The following is a 16946-nucleotide window of genomic DNA, read 5'->3' on the forward strand; positions in this document are numbered from 1 at the left end:
GCAATTTCAGAACCTTTGTTATCTCTCTTCATGGCAGACTTCCTCACTCTGCCAAAAGCAGATCACTTCCAACGTTCACCCTATCTTCCACACTGAAGTTTTACATACACTGGTAGGCACGACCCTACTACTTTTTCTTTTCTAATTTCTTTCCCTTCAGTTGTGGGCAGCACAAGTTTCTACCACTTGTTAAGGAAGAGCAGGGCAAGTGAAATGGTGTACTTTCTGAACTATTTTTCCCCAGACTGAACTGAACTACCTAAGGGGTAACACTGATTCTAATATGTTATATTAGTTATACACTCCACTGAGCACGAGGAGCTGTTCTCCAACTCACAGACCATGTTTCCAGCATAATCTTTTTTAATTTTTATGTGAAGGTACAGTACCAGAAACATCATCACCTGGTTCATCCCAAGATGCCTGAAAGAGAGTGATAAGGCATACATACACACTCCATTTGCTAACACATTATTCTGAACTTCCTCTATGGATATATTTAATCAAACCGAAGAACAAAACCTTTCTCTAGAAAAGAGAAAAATAATAAACCACTACTCTTCCCACCATCTTAATCTGCTAAATAGAGTGCCCACAATTTGTGAAATTTCTTTAAATTGCCTGACCCTCTTCAATCTAGAAAGCAGGGAACAAGTTGAACCTCCATTTCTGCTAGAGTAATGAATGATCGTGCCACAAGCACTGAAATAAAAATCAACTTCTGATGTCTCAACGTGTTGCACAGCATAGTCCTAAGGGAAACCTAATATGGCTTTGAACCACAAGTATAGAACAATATATTGGACAGGACCATCGGCGATTTCTACGGTGTTTGGGAACACCACATTGGAAAAGATGAAACCCAGATTACAAAGGCCGCGGAGACCCTTACTCATTCCAAAAAAAACTGCGGCATTCTAGCTTAGAGTTAATCCTTCCTTTTGAACTCGTATGTTTAGCACTCAGGGTTGATGGACAAGAGCACCCTAGAAAAAAAGGAACAGCAGTTGCAACGGAACCTCCCAACCTATCCTAAATATTCTCAATTTTCATACTCATGCTGCTGAGGGGGCAACAGCCTCTTGCTTTCACTCCCCTTCATGCACAAAACACATAAGGTAAATTTGTCCATGAGAACGTCGAGCAATGTTACTGCCCAAAGATCAATGCAGATTAAAAGCTCATATTTTAAACGTTTCCTATCTTGTGTTCAAACGTGCTTTTTAAACTGCACTGGAAATCGTAGCATCTGTTCCAGTTTTCTAGTTTTACATAGATGCCATGGCTGACGAAGAACTTTATTTCATGGGAGGAGGGATAAAATAGATCTGCTACTGACTTCATCCACTGTTTTCAGAAGGTGGTGTTTTTCTAGTTAAAATAGAATCTTAAAATAAATAGGTGGAGCTTTTAGATCTGACCTACAAACAGCTTTAGCCGTTTCGCCAGCCTCATGTTTTCCAAATATTTCATAATAAATATTTAGATAGATTTAGGCACTTTTGGTGAGAACCTCTTCATTCATTGATCTGTTCAATTGTCGTTAACATTTTGGTCACGCCTCCACACTATACAGCTTGGGGAAATGGACAAATCACTACAGCCGCAGGCTCTGGACCATGCTTGTGCACGTGCCAGGGCTGGTAGTCTAATCTACATTCTTTTAACATTTTTTTAAAAATTTAGTTTGCAATGCAACCTTTTTGTTTCTGGTTTTTTTGCGAACATATGCCTTGCCCCTCACTTTTAGACTGTGACACTTTTAGGCCTTGCCTACTAAATAGCGCATGTGCTGTCTGTTGCAAGGTGTTTTGTTAGCTTGTTACCGTTGGTTGGTTTCATTGTCACTCTCATTTGCTTTCATCTTCTGGGTTAGCATGTGTTGCTTTTCCTCTTGTTGTGCTTGATGCATTACTTGTGTCCTTTCACTGCTCGCTGTGCTAATTTTTCTTTTTGTTAAGCATACTAGAAAAGTATGTCTGTTTTCTATTAGTCTCCCTCGTGTACTCCCCCCTTTTCCATGCGCCTCCATGATGCCCTTGTATGCTTATCCGCCCTGCATTGCCTTTTAGCCTGTGTGCTTTTTTCGCCCTTTCCCAGTTCCAGGTTGTGCTCTCTCACATCTGTTTGCCCACCCCCCGGGTTCCTCTTTCTCTGTGTTACTTTCCCACCACTCAGGTCCTCAGAAATCCACCCCCCACACCCTCTGAGTTCCTTCCCCCTGTTGCATCTTCTGTGTCGCTTGCCCGTCCCTCACCCTTATGTTGCTTTGCCCACGCTCTCCTGTTGCGTACTCTGTCCTCTGATTCCTCACACTCCCCCTTTCGTGTTCCTTCGTCCCACTCATGTTATGTCTTTTTGTTGTTGTTTTTTTTGTTTACCAATCCAACTCCGGTCGGCAAAAACCACTAATGTCATTTTGTATGGTAGTGCATGCTTTCGGTGCGCGCCTAGAAAATGACGAAACTGGTTGCATCATCGACTTGATATTTTTTATTGTTTTAAATGCCATGCTGTAAAACATAGCTAGAACCATTGGCAAAGCCAATAGTTCTCAAAGGCAAGATCTATCATCTTTGCTAATGCTTGTTACTTTTGATCACATTTACCCTTTTCATGCATAGTGTATATGTTTGTAAACATTTGTGTGTATGTATGTGTGTGTGTGCGTGCGCGGGTGTGTGTGTATATGTGTGTGTGTGTGTGTATATATATATATATATATATATATATATATATATATATATAAGCCACTTGAACGGCGGGCAACACGGCAGGGGCGCCACTCCCAACATCTCGCACACAATCCAGTGTCCCGTTCTTGAAAGAAAACTCACTGGTGCCGTGGCCTCTATACAAAGACGTATTTTATTCAACGTTCGTACCAAATGATCCGAGAGATTGGGAGCACCCAATCTCTCGGATCATTTTACAAAAGAGCACCCAATCTCTCGGATCATTTGGTACGAAGTCACTTTGTAGCCACAAAACCTGAAACTTGGCTACAATCAAGATCCAAGGGATTTACCAAATGTATGTCCTGCAAAGCTTGCAAGATTGGCAAAAATCTTAAAAACATTAAAGATCCGACTGGTAAAAGTTTCCAGATAAGAGAGACCATCACATGTGAATCAACCTTTGTGGTTTACCTACTCCAATGCTTTTGCGGAAAACAGTACATTGGCAGCACAACATGCCCTCTCAAAAAACGCATATTAGAACATGTGCGTGCCATTCAAAATCTGGACATGACATATGCAATCGCCAGACATATGTCACTGCATGTTGGGAAATCGTGGTTGGATATAAAATACTCAGGACTGATGACAGTGCCTCCAAGTGAACGAGGCGGAAACCGTATCCAGAAACTACGCAGACTTGAGTCGCGCCTAATAATGAGGTTCAAAACTAAACATCCGCTGGGCCTCAATGGGGATGAGGAACTTTATGTGCACCTATAGATATTCTCAACACTCTTGACATGCAACAAAACAGCATGTGTTCTAAAGAACTGAAACATTTTGCAACAACTGTATCAGATAACAACTTGTGCAAACTTTTTCGCATTTCAACATATTTGTGACCTATTATTCTCATGGAATTCCATACAATCATATAAGAGTTTGCTTGAATCCACACAGACATACATGAGCGCAGACATAACTGCACATTCATAGGCACTCAGCCATGATTTTTTGCTTAATACTAAATTACAGTTTATATTTTGTGACACATAAACACATAATTTTGTGTTAAATTGCTTTAGGTGCATTGCATTCAGTAATCAATGATGCATATATTCATAAATGTATTACTCAAAATGTCTTTTTTGTCAAAAGTATTGCCATTTTGAAAGGAATGATGTTAATTCCTTACATTCTACACTTTGTGAACAACAATACCCAGAATGCAATAATAATGGCACCTCATAGCAAGTGTATAAAGCTAAGAAATGAAAAAAGGACCATTGTAACAATCTACCGTGACCAGGAACTACGGTTCGAAACGCGTAGGGAGGGTTACTTTGTGAGATTAAAATAACATCCTAATCGTTGAGAGGAGTGCCGCGTCATCATTTATTTGTGTCTGATATCTAACCGAGATCGCTGTCCTGATCCCGACGTGTGCACCAGCTGTCAAGGTGCTCCTTCCGTGCAGGACATTTGTGCGTAATATATATATATATATACACACACATATACACATATTCAAAAATTGCAGCCCTGCAAATGCCAGACATATTGGCTATGTCAATTCTTGTTTTTTATGGCTCAGAGCAACGATGTTGTCCTCTTTTTGTTGTAATAAGCACCCCATTTCGGTGAACCTTACTCTATTAAGTAAAATTCTTCTTTAAGCAAGGCTTCTAGAGGTTAAAAGTTCATAGTTCCATGTGCATCGAAGGCTCTCTTTGGAAGAAGTAAAGCTATAAATGTTTGCTTCAATTGAAAAAAGTAACTTGAAAATCCTTTCATATGTTGTAAGCAGTTCGCAAGCAAATGGAATGATGCCCAAGGTAGTCCATTTTGACTCAAACACAATTTTGTTTCATGTTAAATTTCATCGTATCATGAGGAGATCCACTGATATATAATTGTAAAAGCCTCTCCTCTCTTATCTGAATGACACCAAGACAAAGATCTTTATGGCACGAGTGAAGCTCAGCCTAAATGCATATCTTTATATAAAACCTTCCATACTGGAGGTAGGGTTTTACATTTGAATTTTTTCCCCACATTTAAACATACAAATATGACCCTACTGTGCCTAAGTGTCCATGACAAAATAGCAGCGGATAACTCCTATGGTGTCTTTGGTGAAAATGGTGAACAGTTATGCCAGCTTTAGACATATTTCGGATCTCAAGCACTGATTTCAGTAGACTTTTCAGTTTCGCATTTGCCTTCGTTTGCTGTGAAATCCCTGTCTGTAGCCATGATTATTATGCAAACACTTTTGTTATGGCGCACATAGTACCACGTTTCTGTTTCTCCCCTCTGGTAACGCTTATTATAAAACATCACCTGATAATCTGTGTTCAGTCTCTTCCATGCTGTTTGAGGCAAAAGCCACCCTTGCACTAGGAAAACAGGTTACTGGCATTACTTCTTACAACCTTTAAATTTAGTTTTACAAGGCGAGTACATTATACAATGTTTAATTTAATATTATATTCTAAGCAATTTAGTAATTATATTATTGTTCTTTTTAGCCCTATAGTTGAACTTTTCTACTCTAGTGCGAGATTGGATACACTGCCATTTATTTTATTTTAGAATTGAAATTCCGTTGAGTTAAAATTACCTCAACAAGAATGTTTGTCAACATGACTTTGTGTTCAAATATCTTTATTAATTCTGTACAACAATACGCGACGAATTACCCAGCACCCCACCAGTGAGCTAAAGCAGCAAACCCAAGCAAAAGTATGTAATTGAGCTGTAGCGCTTTACAGTGGCAGTGCTCAATATCGATTAGCAAATGAGCAGTGTGATCATGTGAGAGAGTAACGAAGTTTCCATATCCGCTTCCAAGCATACATCTATACGCAAAGAAGAGTGATGGACAGAAAAGGAAAAGATCTAAAATTCTATCCCACGCTTTACATAGTCTCACTAACTGCTGTTTTTTATCCAATGGGCACTTGTGTTCAATTAAACCTAGGTCCCAAAACTCAGATGCCTGTCCAATAATAGCATTTGTCACACTCTGTGTTCCTTAGCATTTCACATTCCACCTGGACCAATTGTATCATGTCATGTAACTACAGTCTCTTTATGGGGTGCCTCAGATAGTTTCCAACTCATTGCTGTCCTCCTCTTTGCTAGCACAGAACCATTTGCATAGAGTTTTGAGGTTTTCCTTTTTTTGACATGGTAATCTCCCTTAACAGAACTTTCAGTTAGAGGTCTTTCTTTAAGTTGTCTTCAATGTTTTACTTCAGCTTGACATAACCTGACCCTTCTATTTTCCCCACGTTAGAAAAAAGACCATGCCTTCCTGTTCACCACAAACCTTCACCGTATTAGGGCTTATTTGGTACAGTGTCTGCAATAGGGGATTAATTTGTGCTCTGCCACTACATGTCAGCACTCCAAGATTTAATAGAAGTTTTCAAGTTCTTCCAGCAAGAGATCTTTCCCCTCATTGATAGGCAGTGCTTAATTTGAGCCTGTGTTTTCTGTGCTCAGCACCGGCACTTATTCATCTACACCGACGCTTTTCATGAGCACCAGTTAAGGACACTTTCATTTATGGTAGGCAAAGGGAGATTAAGTGATTTGCCTAGAATCACAGGATTTTGAGCTGACACTGAGAATCAAATCTGGTTCCCCAGCTCCAATGTCGGCAGCTCTAGCCACTAAGCCACATCCTCTCTTCACTTTCGTGGTTAGTAGTTGGAAGTATTTTAGGGAGCACTAACCGGGGAAATGGGGTGTTGCAAGCTGCCTCCTGATGAAAGCCTGGGTACTTTTTTTTTTTACAAATTAACCACTGTTGATAGCCCGATTCCATATACTAAGAATTTTTCCATCCCTCACCAACTGAACATCAACTACTGTTGCAGTTAATTATATTTTTATGATAAGATTCATTTCCCATATGCTGTTAGTGGACAATTAGATTTTGTTCTCTTGCACATACTCCTTAAGATATTGTTTGGACCTTGCTCTATGGTTGCTGATTGTTCATTAACTTAACTTCTCTTTCTTAAAGTGATATTTTGTTTTTCGTTCCAGAGTTGCTATATCCAGCACTTTTTGGGGAACACTTTCAAAAGTTCTGAATGGAAATCAAGTTGAGAATTTTTTTTAAAACAGAAAAACTTTTTTTTAATATATATAAATATATATATATATATAAATATATATATCTCTATAAGAGTAACACGGAGTGCTTTTGGACCGTGACACGCCGTCAACTGTGGACTTCAAGCAGAAAGACAATCGTGGAGGACTGCAGCATGTCAGCAAGCGTGGGACAGCAACTAAAGAGACTGGTTTTTTTTATTTTTGAAAAGTATCAGTGAACTAAAAAGAATACTTTACAAAATTGCAGAAGACTGGAATGTGGATGCTCCCCTCCTCCTCACTCTTTTGCATTTATTTCTTTTTTGTGCGTTCCACGAAAAACTGATCAGCCTGATAGAAGAGGACTGATTAGTCTTTCATTGGTAAGCTTTTACTATATCACCTGCTATTGAGATTTCCGCTCACATGTAAATAAATACATAGGAATGTAAAAGCATGTTTCTCACTACTTTCATTCTCCGTGGCTTCCTTGTTTGTGTGGTCACAGTCTGGTAAATATTATATGCACCAGCAAGCATTGTAATACAGATGAGTGAGGAGCCTCTTGGATTTCTTGCCACTTCAGGCCTACCTAGAGATGTCATTAAGCAGTGTAATACGGTATGATAATGCATAGCAGAGTTCACTTTTTTCAGCAGTCTGCCTTTTACACGGTGCATAAAGCTGTTACAGACAGGGAGTATCCTAAGAATATATTCAATGCTCTAGTGTGGGGTTAGCAAGGCACTTAAATGGTAGAGTCAAGGAAGAAGGGACAGAATGACAGGTGAAGGGAAAGACACTGAGAAGCCAAATTCTGAAGTTCTTCTGATGCAGTGCTCTGGAGATGCAGTGAGTGTTCAGGCACGCCAGCCTTTGCAGCGATTATAATGGAGAAGAGAACTAGAATGATTGACATGGTTCTGGAGGCAAAACATTTTATTGAAATGATGACCAACAAATTGGAGTCTAGGGTGCAAGAGTTTGGGGCAGAGAAATTGATTGTTAATCGTATGTCTTTGAAGGAAGCCTTCTGGTGCTAATGGGTGGCACTGTAAAACAAAAATGCTCCAGCAGCAGATAACCCACCAGCCCCCTTAATTACGTTGTTTTCAAATCATCCGGAGACCTAGCTATCCATATTTGCACCTATTATGACCAGTTTGAGTACAAGTCTGGCTGTGGGACACCTATATTCTAAAATGTAAAGTACGAACCAACTCCTAATATTTCCAGAATGAAACCCCACATAGCTAGGAGTTAACCTTCACCACAAAATGGTGAGTAGGCAAGAATGTCTTAATTTAATTTAAGACTTTGTTTTCTTCACAAAGTGGATGGTAATATGCACATGGGTAAATGTCTCTCACATATGCAACGAATTAGCGATGGGAATGGACTTTAACTGTCCCTGCGATACCGTGCATATTTGAGAAAATGTGCTTTCTTACCTGATTTCGGGTGAGTGTAGTTGAACCTTCCTGGCCATTTGCAACACAAACTTTCCTCACCCAGGTTGGCTTATCGTGAGATCCCCTGCACCTGGACCAGGAAATGCAGAAGGTAGCCTCTGCTACTTCTCCCTGCACAAGTAAAAGGTGCATGAAGGAGAAAGCCGACCATTGTGGTGGGGGATGCAACAAACCGAGGACAACTTTGGTGTTTACATCAAGCACGTATGAGTGCTTGATGTAAGGGTGACAGTAGCCTGCCTGACTGTAGGCTCAGAGACTGGGAGCAGCAGTACTGGCAGTTCTTTAGTGAAGTGTGAATTTTTTCTTAATGCTGCAATGCACAGGGAACTAATTTGGATTGAGGAGAAAGGATCACACCACTGATTTTGCCTTTTCAGGAATTTACAGAACAGGTAGCAGTTACGGCACAAAGGTTGGGGCACATGAAGAATGTGAAGTTTCACAATACAGTAATGTGCCTGTAGCCTTGGTGCTGCTCAAGCCAAAATAAGAACAATGTTTGTAGGTTTAGATACACATGTTTTTCATGCTCTTGCTGTCTAGTGTTGGGCTCGGACATTACAAGGTATTTTACTTCATAGAAGCTTTGTGTCACAGATGCTTTGCGACTCCTTACTTGATGTTACAGTGTGCAAAGGCGTCCACTCCATCCTTAGATTGTTTTGTTTTTTACCGCCTTCAGGTTCAGGTGTGCTTTATAACAGCTCTGAGATAGACCTGTTCCCAGTGCCTTTCTTAGGCCTAATGGTTCTTTTACTTAGACACTGACGATAGGAGATCAATCTTCTTAGTCCCATGAACCATGGAGAACGATTAAAATCGAGCTCTCATTCGAGTCCTCCTCTCTTTCAAGTGCAACGACTCAGAGAATATGGGCAGGTACAGGGCGATGGATCGAACACTCTTCTGCTTTTGACCGTAGTACAACACCATGTACCATTAGACTGATTACCACAACGTTTGCCACCTTTTCCTGTCACCCAAGCACAACGAGGCCTGTGCGAATTCTGTTTCACCTTTATGTGTAAGAAAACACTAGGGTACAGGAGTGAACTGTGTTGGGTGCATCTCAGGATGCATCGGCATTCAGCCACCAAGACGCTGGATGTTTTCAGTCAACATGAGTCCTCATTGTGGAGGTAGAGCCATCTGGGATACTAGCACAACTGCCCATAAACTTTGCCTTCAAACTCCTCAGAGGGGGAGGAGAGCAACAGAAAATCTGGTGGGGGTGAAACAAAGTAAATGTCCAAGGTGGCAGTGAATACTACCCTGGAACTGAGCACTGCTTCAAAACCCCATCCAGACAAACAACATGGTATCTAGGCAGAGCATCACTCCCTAGGGAGTCGTGCATCCAGACCAGAATGCTTGTGGCAAAAGGCCTCCGTGTCTGGTGAACCACCTCCTTTGGGCTTCAGTCGACACAGGGACAAGGCCTCGAAATCGAGCAGACTTCTGAAGAAAGGCATCAAAACACCACCCAACCTCGACATCTCTGAAGGCCCACAGTACTCAGCCTTCAGGGCCGAAGTCTGTGCTGAAATAGTACTCGAGGCCCTGTACCAGGCCTTTGATACCAAGATTGAATGTTTACGAGATACCCATCCTGGAAAGGCTAGTGGAGGAATTGGATACAAAGCAGAAACATCGCATTTAATGGGGAACATCTCTTTGAACGCCAAGTGGACGAGATGTTGGACAGGATTAAGAAAGATGCTGAGATCAGCAAGTCGAGGGAGGCACAGCAATCCAAAGCTCCACGGAGATCGTTTCGTAGGCACCAAGTTGGGTGGGGGGGCATTAAGGCAACACTACCAGCCCAGGCACAATCTTGTCAACACCAGCAGCAGGCTTTTCTTGACTTATATTAAGGCAGGGGTTACCCTCGGGCCACAGGGGCAACAATGGCCAGGGCAGGGGAAGACTCAGCTCTGGCAAGTGGAGCGTCTGCTCCTAAGCACTGACGCTAAGCCCCCCTCAATCATCCAATACCTGCCAGTAGGGGAGGCAGGGGTATTAGGATGGGGATAGCATATTTTCATCCTCGCTGGATGGAAATCACCTCGGGTCTGTGGGTCCTAGCAGTAGTCCAACAAGTTTACAGGCTTGAATTCCGTACCACACCACCCAGCATACTTCCATGCCATCACAGCCACAGTTAAGACCAGCTTTCCCTCTTACAAGAAATCATGGTGCCCCTGCAAAAAGGCACCATACAGCTGTGCACCTTCCTCAAAAGGGGAGGGAGTTTTCGCACTATACTTCCTCATTCCAAAGAAGGACAGTTCACTCTGCTCCATACTAGATTGGAGGCCACTCAATTGATACATCCTGTCAGAACATTTCCACATGAGCTCTCTCTGATCTCGAACGTGTATTTTCACATCCCTATCATCACAAATTCCTATGTTTCGTGGTAAATTATAGCATTACCTGTACACAGCGCTACTCTTTGGGGTCACTACAGCCACAATGGTCTTCACAAAGTGTATGGCATTGGTGCTGCTCATCTACGCAGAGTAGGCATTGAAGTATTCTTGTACCTCGATGAAGAATCAAGAGCAGCAGTAGACAGGAATGTCTAGCACACACTCGGGCAGCCCTCTAAACGTGTTCTATAGATTAGGTTTCACAGTAAATGCCAAGAAGTCATTTTCAACCTCATCAGATGCAGCCCTTCCTGAAATCATTTCTTAATGGTGTCAGAGGAAGAGCCTACCCCAAGCAGCTGAATTATGGCATTTCAACGGCTGCTGCCTCTTTTTCACACCACTCATTCAATAACTGTAAGAATGGTATTGAAGCTCCTAGGTGTGATGGCATCTGGCATTGAGATTGCTCCACATTCAGGCTGCACAAGTGCCCATTCTACCAGTGCCTCGCCAGTCAGTGATCACAGATGGCAGGTCAGTGGGAAGTCTGGTGTTGATCAAGCCCATCACTTGGGACAGTGCAATGATGTAATAGCAATCTATTGATGTGCATGCCTTTTGTGGACCATCTTCCCTGGGTATCTGTTACTAGAGATGCATCAATCATGGGGTGAGGGTGTGCATCTAAACAGTATGACCCTACTAGGTGCTTGGAACCCTTTCACTAGGAGAGGCATTTCCGCACAGAACTGGCTCGAAAGATTTGACATTGAGCAATTTTGGGGACCTCCTAAGAAGGACGCATCAATAAGTCCACAAATGAGATTTGGATAACAGAGCACAGCACAAAAAAGGTTCAAACTGGTAAACAACAACCAGTAAGATGTTTAATACAGAACTCAGAAATGGTGGGTATTATGTAATTTTGAATGACAGTTTCCAAAGTCTTGACACGTAGATATTGCAATTACACAGCCAACACGTGTTTCCATGGCGACAGCTTACACTTTGAGAACGAATGCTGGAATTTGACCCGGACAGGGTTTGGACCCATGCTCGGATATACTTAAAAGCTTGATATCTTGACTCTTGATGCGTTCACCATGACGTTTCCTTCAGCTGCCTGACTTCATTTCTAATGACCATTTGGTTTTTCTGTGTCGCCCGGACGTATTAAGAAATCTATATACAATTTCTGACTATTCACATGGGAAAAAACCTGTTTGCTCGCCACTACTTTTACTACATACAAGTACCATTTTAAGCCTTGAGAAAGTCGTTTTACGACGAAACACGTGTTGGCTGTGTAATTGCAATATCTACGTGGCTGTATATCTGCAACATCTATGTGTCAAGACTTTGGAAACTGTCATTCAAAATTACTTAATACCCACCATTTCTGAGTTCTGTATAAAACTGGTTGTTGTTTTCCAGTTTGAACCTTTTTTGTGCTGTGCTCTGTTATCCAAATTTCATTGAGAGATGTGTTTGGAGGAATTGGTTATTTCTCCCTATATTGAGTAGCATTGTGGATGGCACGGTGCTTAACATTGAGCACGCAAACGGACATTTTGTGACTTACAATTGCATACTTTGCAGAGGTGCTGACTGTTGTTCTTTTGAAACCACTGCCATCGTTTCAAAGCCCACAAATGAGAAATCCATCTTCAAGACCTCTGCAAGTACTTTCACCAGTAGAGGACACCCCTCATGAACCTATTCGCCACCCCACAAAACACAAAAATGCCAAAGCTTTGCCTCCAGGTACCCACACCCACAGTACAGGGCCGATGCACTATAAATGAATTGGTCTGGGATATTTATATATGCTGTTCCACCTTTCCCACTCCTTCCATAACTCAGAAGGATAAGGCAGGACTTCACAGTTCTTATTCTCCTAACTCCAGTGGTTAATTTGTAAAAAGAAAATAAGTGCCGGGCTTCTCGCCAGGAGGCGTCATGCACCAGCCCATTTCTCCTGTTAGCACTGCCTAAAACAGAACCAACTATTAACCATGAAAGTGGGGGGCGGGGGGATGTGGTGTAATGGCCAGCGCTGCCAACTTAGTAGCTGAGGAACCAGGTTCGAGTTTCTGTGTCGGCTCAACATCTTGTGATTCTGGGCAAATCACTTAATCTCCCCTTGCCTGCTATAAATGAATGTTTCCTTAAGTGGTGCTCATGAAAAGCGCCGGTGTTGATGTTTAAGTGCCGGTGCTGAGCACCGGATACCACTGGCTCAAACTAAGCACTGCCTAGCTCCGACTTAGATCAGACAACCCTGTGTTTCAAAGCTTCTAGAGAAGTCTGTCAGCTCACACAAGAAAGTCCCAGTAAGGCCAGACCTTCTAACTGAATAAGAAAGTAAAATCAGGCAACCAATTCCAAGGCAGCTCAACCTTGCTGTTTGGCACTTGAGGTCTTAAAATTTGGATATTTACACCTCCCTGACAAGTGCATGGCCATCTTATGGGATGCAAAAGGGCCTGTTATGCATCCAAGTGGAGAAGAATCGTCCATTTCTGCATTTCTAAACAATTAGACCCATTTAAGGTTTCTGTTTAGGATATTGTTTCATACCTTTTTCACTTTCAAACTGCAGGTCTACTGTATACGTAAATACGCCTTCAGTTAGTGGCTTTAGCTATATACAGGCAAAACAGAGAACATGCATCTTTGTTTCGTATTAGTGTAGCAAAGACTTTCATGCAGGGGACTCAAAACAGTTGTACCCCCAGAACCCTGCACCTGTTTGGAACCTTAATGTGCTTAAAGCACTTCACTCATGTCCCTTGCAGTTTCTTTCACGGAATGCTGCCTTTCACATATCGGTCTCATAACTATAACTTCCCTCAGACAAATTAGTGAGCTATCGTAGAACCATTTATACAAGTTCACAGGGATAGGGAGATCCTTCGGACCAGCCCAAGTTCTTACCTAAGGGGGGCATCACCTTTTCATGTGAATCAGCTTGATACTGTCGCGTAAAGGGCATGATACACCTACAACAAGAGAATGTGCACTATATTGAAAGGACCAAACTTTTTTGAAAGCCCAGTCACATTTTTGTAGCTTTGCCAAACCTCATAAAGGCCAACCTATGTCAAAAGCAGTCATTGCAAGGTGGATTGTTAAATGCATTTCAACGTGCTAACTTGTACTCCTTATACCTCCTATGGCACACTCTACACGTAAAAAGGGAGCCACCATGACATCCTTGGTTAACATTCCTTTAGCAGCTGGTACTTTTAAAGCTGGTACTTGGTTAATGCCTCACACGTTTACAAAGCATTATTACTCTAATATATTAGCTTGTCAACAAGCTATGTTTGGCCAGGCTGTATTAAGAATCTTGTTTCGAACATCTGCGTCATATGCCCCTTAACCACACTGTGGAGGAAACTCTTTTAAAGTTGATGCAAAGCATGTGTATCTACAGCTACACATGCTACAAACTGAAAATGTTTCTTATCCTGTAAGAATATGTTCGTACTTTGTAATGCTGTAGATTCACATGAACCACCATTCTCCCCGTAGGTGGATAGTCAACGCACATATTTGTTTGCATTGGTTATCAGCTAACAATGCACATAGCACATACCTACTATTCTCTACGCTCCACTTCACATTAAAGTGCTTGGCGAAAAACATTCCAAGGGTAAAGTCTGTTCCCATGTCCATTATAAGACTAAAGAATAAGTCACACACCACCCCATGACTTGAAGAAGCTTATTTGAAGAAAAACAAAGTATAATGTCCAAAACCATTACTAGATGACAGGAGTATGCAAAGCATGTGAATCGACAGCACTACACACTACAAAGGTATGCTTACTACAGGGTAAGTTACATTTTCCTTCCAAGGAGCTGCTTTCACAATACTGTGGGAAAGCAGCTGCCACTACTGACTGTGGATGAAGAGCAACTGCCATTGTGCAGTTTCACCAACGTCTGGTGTAAAGCACTGTTTGACTGAGATCAAGTGCAGTAGGGTTCATCTATCCTGTACACCTCAGGGCAGTGTTATGCAAGATTGTACATTTTCATTTCCACAGACTTCGTGACTTTTTTTGTTAACTTTGTCATACTCTCGATCCTCACATAGTTGACAGTTGTTTTTTGGTAATTAGAAATCCTACAAAAATATTTGTTCGAGGGATATGAGCTGCAGATTACACGCTTTTGCATAGATCGCCATCTGGTGTTGGGCCCGGATGTTTGCAGTTTGTTTTTCCTCTTGGAAAGTCTTTGGAAGTCACAAGGTCGGTGACTCCTCCCTTGGTTCGTATTGCGCATGGGCTTCGGCTCCATCCTCAGATTGTTTTTTTCCGCCATCGGGCTCGGATGTAATACTTCACGCTCCGGTTCCGAACTTTTCCAGTTCAACGATCGACGCAGAATCCTCGCTCATCGGTATTATTCAGATCCAGATCTCCTCAATCACCTTCTCTTCGACACTTCTTCGATTCCAGTCGTCGACGCCGGCCTTCGGGCCTATCCAAGCTCCGGTCCCGGCTGATGGAAAGAACTCCATTCAAGAAGTGCCCTCGATGTGGGTCCAAATTCCCCCACACCGATCTATATGGGGTGTGCAACCTCTGCCTCTCCCCTGAACACGAGGCTCAAGACTGTCCCGCCTGCAAGTCTTTCAGATCGAAAAAGACTATTCGAGATCGAAGGGCCAGACGCAACATGGCGCACTCCTCGACCTCCACTCCAGTCGACATCTTCGGGGACGACGTCGAAGCTCCGGGACAGCAGCACACCGAAGAAGAAGACCTCGTCAGTGCTTCCGAAGCCGACGACTCGGATGTGGAGGACATCACCCCGGCGCAGAGGGTCGTGAGTACTATACCCCCTCTCACACCCGCGCCGACACCCAAAAAGGCTTCGGTCACGCCTTCGCCTCAGGGCCTAGGCAAGACCAAAGACACTGCTTCAAACACCCCACCTTCGGGCCCGGTGAAGAAGCCAAATAAGCCTTCCGGCGGCTCGGGCTCGAGCCAGCATGCCAGCGGTGCCGAGAAACACACTTCGGCACCGAAAAAGAAATTGGCCTCTACCTCGACACCGAGCTCCGCACCGAAGCCCTCGGGGTCGAAACCGGGCCTTTCGGTACCGACCAAACCCCATAAGGCCCTCGGCACCGAGACTCCCGCGCCGAAGTCCACCTCGGCGCCGACTAATAAATCGGAGGGTCCCAAAAAGCACGGCACGGACACGCCTAAAAAGTCATCGGCCCGAAACCTTCGGCGCCGACGGAACAACCATTGTCACAGGAACTGTTTACGCTGTATCCCTTGCAAAAGACACTTACCAAGGATCCAAAAACTGGACATTTGGCGCTCTCTTCTAAAAAGAGACATTTGGACAAACCGGCTCCGCCTCCACCTCCAAAGAGAAAAGACTCTGCTACCTCCCCTTTCAGAATTCCTTCCCCACCTCCTCCACCCCCGCCCCCTCCACCCTCTCCACCCCCACCTCATCGCTCCCCGACCCCGTCTCCGGACGATGATAATGAGCGGGACCCATATTATCCAGGGGATGTGCCACAAGACCCCACCCCTACAGGATCCCCAGACCCATGGGACGACTATAATAATCCAGACATTCCAGATGTCCCACAAGATGACCTTTACCCATCCAGGCCATCTCCACCGGAAGACTCATTAGGTTTCCATCACCTACTTCAGAGGGCGGCACATTATCACGGGGTAGAGCTACACACTGACCCGGTAGAGGAGGATTTCCTCCTCGACACCTTTGATACCGCACATAGGTGTACCTCTATACTACCTATGCTCAAGGGGGTAATAAAGCATGCACCAGAGGTTTTTAAAGACCCAGTTAGGGCTAGGGTCATTAACCCACGTATAGAGAAAGTACAAAGCTGCCCCCACAGATCCTGCCTACATCAAAGGGCCGGCGCCACTGGATTCCCTAGTGGTTTCCACTGCACGGAAGAGGTCAAACTCCCAGGCGTCAGGCGAAGCACCACCACCTGACAAGGAGTCAAAGCTACTAGACGCGTCAGGAAAGCGCACTGCGTCACAAGCAGCCGATATATGGCGTATCGCCAACACTCAGGCGTTATTGGCCAGATACGACAGAGCGCATTATGATGAGTTAGAAACCATCATGCACCATCTCCCAGAAAAATACAGAAATAGGGCCAATGAATTAATTCAAGAGGGTAAAACTATAACTAACACCTCTATACGATGTGCCTTAGACGCAGCAGACACAGCCTCCTGGGCCATTAACACTAGTGTCCTCCTCCGTCGCCATGCTTGGCTCAGAGTTTCA

The 16946-nt window shown here is 43.4% G+C and overlaps 1 protein-coding gene across 1 annotated transcript in view; it reads left to right on the forward strand.

Moving 5' to 3' along the window:
* The window catches only part of AHDC1 (AT-hook DNA binding motif containing 1), a 360405-nt gene that overhangs the window by 327827 nt on the left and 15632 nt on the right, over window positions 1-16946 (forward strand). The window contains exon 5 of the mRNA XM_085645688.1: window positions 6741-7174. The gene's annotated coding sequence lies outside the window, so the exon portion shown is untranslated. The remainder of the gene's footprint in view (window positions 1-6740; window positions 7175-16946) is intronic.

The sequence above is a fragment of the Triturus cristatus genome, chromosome 3_1 (genome assembly GCF_964204655.1).
Source record: "Triturus cristatus chromosome 3_1, aTriCri1.1, whole genome shotgun sequence".
Classification (NCBI taxonomy): domain Eukaryota; kingdom Metazoa; phylum Chordata; class Amphibia; order Caudata; family Salamandridae; genus Triturus; species Triturus cristatus.